This window comes from Microcebus murinus, chromosome 12 (assembly GCF_040939455.1).
Source record: "Microcebus murinus isolate Inina chromosome 12, M.murinus_Inina_mat1.0, whole genome shotgun sequence".
Lineage (NCBI taxonomy): Eukaryota > Metazoa > Chordata > Mammalia > Primates > Cheirogaleidae > Microcebus > Microcebus murinus.
This window is the reverse complement of record NC_134115.1, coordinates 69,094,741-69,099,380: the sequence shown is the minus strand read 5'-3', so window position 1 is coordinate 69,099,380 and position 4,640 is coordinate 69,094,741. Positions and strand designations below refer to the sequence as shown.

At 38.3% G+C, this 4,640-nt stretch overlaps 1 non-coding gene across 1 annotated transcript; it reads right to left on the bottom strand.

Moving 5' to 3' along the window:
• Positions 1-774: 774 nt before the first annotated feature.
• LOC142874644 (U6 spliceosomal RNA) lies at positions 775-881 on the bottom strand. The gene has a single exon (XR_012922302.1). It is a non-coding gene; the product is annotated as a U6 spliceosomal RNA (small nuclear RNA).
• Between the last annotated feature and the right edge of the window lie 3,759 nt (positions 882-4,640).

The following is a 4,640-nucleotide window of genomic DNA, read 5'->3' as shown; positions in this document are numbered from 1 at the left end:
AAGAAAAAATTGAGTACTCTAATAGAAAATTGGCTAAATTATATGTACCAGACAACAAGCAAATGAAAAATACAAATGGTCGATATATATACATTTTAAAAAGCATTCCATTGCACCAGCATTCAAACTCAATACAAGTGAAAACAACATGAGACATTAGTTATCACATATGGAACTTCCTAAAAAAGAAATAATTTGAGGCAGCATGCCTTATTAAATATTTAAACTTCATATGAAGTTGGAAAATATCAAACAAGGTGATGCTGGGACTAAAATAGACAAATGGATAAATGGAACAGATGTGAATATTTAAAAAATTGTGTGATGAAAATGACAACCCAAATAAAGAAAAGGAAGATTACACAAACTATATTGGGACCATCCATTAACTAAAAAGAAAAAAAGTCAAGTTAGATTTATATCTCATACCATAGACTAAAATATATTTCAAACAGATGAAGGGATTATGTGTGGAAAATGGAATCTTTAAACAACTAGCAAGAAGTAAAGGTGAATATTTATCTTATCTCAAGATGGGGAATGGCTTTCTGAGCGCAAAAATAATGGGATAAATTGTAAAGTAAAAGACTAGCATTATAATCTATAATTTGTCTATTTTAAAAAAACAAAAAAGCAAATGACACAATGGGAAAAAGTAGTTGCAATAGTCTTTGATATATAACATATAATGGGATATATGATCTTATTGTGATCTTTTTTTTTGTTGCAGTTTAATGATTTTCTTAATCCTATATAAAATATCATAAGGTCACAAAAAATATGGAATGCTTCACGAATTTGAGTGTCATCCTTGAGCAGGAGCCCTGCCAATCTTCTCTGTATCATTCCAATTTTAATATAAGTGCTGCTGAAGCGAGCCCTTGTTGTGATCTTTTAATCAGTTCAGATATCAAAGAGATAAAGTTTTTGACTGACTTAATTGGCCAGGATTTTTTTTTTTCAATGACAAGACTCAATGTAAGCAAAGATGCCATGAGACAGAGATTCTCCTACACTGCTTATAGACATATATATTCCTGAAAAGTTATTTGAAACTAGCAATGTATGAAAAGGTCTTCAAAAGTTTTAAATTTAATTTTTAAGAGATAGGCTCTCACTCTGCCACCCAGGCTAGAGTGCAGTAGCACCATCTTAGCTCACAGCAGTCTTGAACTCCTGGACTCAAGCTATCTTTCTGCTTCAGCCTCCTAAGTAGCTGGGATTTGGGGCACATACCACCACGCCCGGCTAATTTTTAAATTTTTGGTAGAGACAAGGTCTTGCTATGTTGTTTAGGCTGGCCTCGAACTCCTAACCTCAAGTGATCCTCCTGCCTCAGCCTCCCAAAGTGCTGGGTTTATAGATGTGAATTACCATACCTGGCCTTCCTCACTTTTATACTACCTTTTCAGCCCTGCAATCACAGGCAGAGCCTAAAGAATCGTGACATCAGTTAAGAAATAGTCCATCCTTTCTACTATCCATTATCATAATCCCCTTTGTCCCATAACATTTTCTCTGGTCCTTTCCATTTTTGCATGCTTTGATTCTTCCATGATTTTAACATTCCTGCTACTCTTTGTGGTGTTCTCTGCTACTCACAGAATCATCATTTGCCTCCATATTTTTGAATACCCATTTTATATCCTAGCTTAAAGGGCTCTGTACCAGCACTCTAGTTTCTTTAAGAATCTCTCCACCCCATTCCTTCTCATTGGAATTGCCCAAAATCATGCTTTTGAACACTTCCTGATACTGATTTCCTTTTTGGAAATTTGTGGAATTATGCCATATTTTCTTAAAATATTTTGAAGTCTCCTTCCTAAAGTCCTGTGCCCCCCTTTTATCCAGCTCAACCTTGCCCTTCACTAAAGATGACAGGCACATTCTCCAGCTTCTCACCCCTTTCCCTCTGCCAAATGGCTTCCCACTTATTGGAATTAGAGCACAGTTATTTTGATTCCTTCCTCTACCTTCTAGTACATGAAATTATTAGAGAGGCTGGTGAAAAACTCTGCTTCTGTCTGAATGAAGTTTCCAGAATGTTATCCTCACTAATCATGTGCTATGCCAATTTTGTGGCTTTCCTCCATGTGGCTCAGCACTGCTTCCACAAAAACATCACTTCTGTTCCTCTTTCCTTTCATCTTCATCCAAGTGTTCAGGGATTCCTGCGAATCTATTGTTATCATAGCCTATGGTGCCGCTCCACCTCCTCCCAACAGGTCTTTTGAAAACACCAAACCCTTCCAGCGTTACGTTCCCATGGATCTGTTCCATCCCGCCAACTCTTGTTTGTCGCCGGGTGCTATAATCTCAAGGTTACTATGTTGCTCTTGTTCTGTGCATGATATCTGGACATCTGCTGTCTATGTTTTGTTTCTGATGTCTTTCCCAATTGTTTTCTCATTGAATTACTCGGCACCTCCCTCACTGTTGAAATTCTTCCCAGGCTCTCCTTAATATCACCCACGGAAACCCATTTCAGTTTCATCTAGGTGTTTTTTTTTGTTTTTTTTTTCTCCCTTCCCATCTGTTTTCCATTTACAGCCCTTTGGGCCAGATGAGTTGGTCTCTGACTAAACACATTCTTTTCGGTCTTTGAAAAATGCTCTCCATTCTTAGCCAAATATCCGTCATTCCTACATTTGAAGTTATGGCCCTGAAATGAAATCCAGCACCAGGAGTGTACCTAGTCATTCATTTTTCATGTCATGTTTTTAGTCTCAAAATTTGTGCCTCTAAGTCTTTTATTTTATGTCCCAAATTTCACAGCATCTCGAGATGCTTCCATATTCGATTTTGATGGTGTTTCACATCCCTATAACTTGGCAGCAGATGTCTTTGAGCAGTCTCAGCAGGTTCTGCCACATGCTAGATTTATCCTCCATGAAGATAATACCTGTTCCTACATGGCTAGGTTGTGTCCATTCACAGCCACTGTCATATTATCTCTTACAAGGGACTCCCCAAGTCCCAGCATGTGACTTTTCCTCCATAGCCTTATCATTTCACATTTCCTCCTCCTCTGTGGGGAAGGAATATTAGAGAGGTGTTATAGTATTGTAGAAAGGAGATTTGCTCTGATACTTATTACGGGTAGCAAAAAAGGACAAATAACTAAGTGAACTCTGTAAGCCTCAGCTTGTTTATCTTTCAGATGGTATATAATACTGACCTTGCAAGATTATTACCATGATTTAATAAGATAATTATATGTGAATCCACTTTGTATAATAAGAGTAATACAAACATAGGTTTTAAGAATAATCACTGGATATTTAATTTTCTACCAACCTGCAGAGCACATTCCAGCATGCATGAGAAGTTACCCAGCATTTTCCCCAACTTCGTGTTAATTCATTTATTGAGCATATCTTTTCTCCAGAGGATTATAGCAAGCACTGTGATAGTCTGCACACTGCCCACCAATACCTGTGCCATGCCCTATTTTTCATATTTTTAACACCATTGTGTGTAAGAGTTTCTGGTCATTCCAGTGGTGTGCAAGGAGATTCTTATTATGGGCAGTTCCCACATCTAGCTCAGGAAAAATTCATCAAAAGCTAACTTCATCTGTGAACTTGTAACAGTAGACCAGGGGTCCTCAAACTTTTTAAACAGGGGGCCAGTTCACTGTCCCTCAGACCACTGGAGGGCCGGACTATAGTTTAAAAAAAACTATGAACAAATTCCTATGCACACTGCACATATCTTATTTTGAAGTAAAAAAACAAACGTGCAAAAACACCCGCATGTGGCCCGTTGGCCATAGTTTGAGGACGTCTGCAGTAGATCCTTCTCTTCTCCAAACATGATGGGTGTGGTTTCTCTAAATATTAAGTAGTAGGACAATCATAATAATGACTAACCATGATAATAGCAACTACAGTTCTCATGTATCAAATACCTACTATGTGTCACATACTCTGCTAGGATCTTTATATTCATCAATGTTTTTCAACCATTTAGAAAAATTATTGCTCTCCCAAGGATCCTTTTTAGATATATTTTTCTTAATCACCCCCTCTATAAAATTGTAGTTTATTTTTATTTAAAAACATTTTTTTTTTTTTTTATAGATGGAGTCTCATTTTGTTGCCCAGGCTGGTCTCCAACTCCTGGGCTCAAGCAATCCTTCTGCCTTGGCCTCCCAAAGTACTGGGGGGCATGAGCCACCACGCCTAGCCCCCTCTGTGAAATTTTAAGACCACAGATAAACTATATGTTTGAGTACTATATGTATATCTGTGCTTCATATATATAAAAAGAGTAAGATTTTTTTTTTTTACCTTCTTCCCCAAGAACTAATTTTTGCCCTCTTGGGGTGATACTACTCCTGCTGAGAATGTATATGTACATATTTTCTTCTTCTCTCAATCATTCCCCAAGTAATTGCTAAAGTGTTTGCCCAATCCCTGAGCTTGTGATGCAACTATTGACCCCAGGGACAGGAGCTTTGAATCAGCGGTAACGGCTGACACTCCATCTGACGAAAGGCTGTATTTCCCAGCTGCCAGGTCAAGCCTGGGCAGCCCCCAGCTTGATGACACCCTGTGGCCTCTCTGTGCACACTGGTTTCTTTGTGACCTCCTCCCCCAGGACCTTGAATGGGATGCTGGACATTCTTCCTGAGAAAC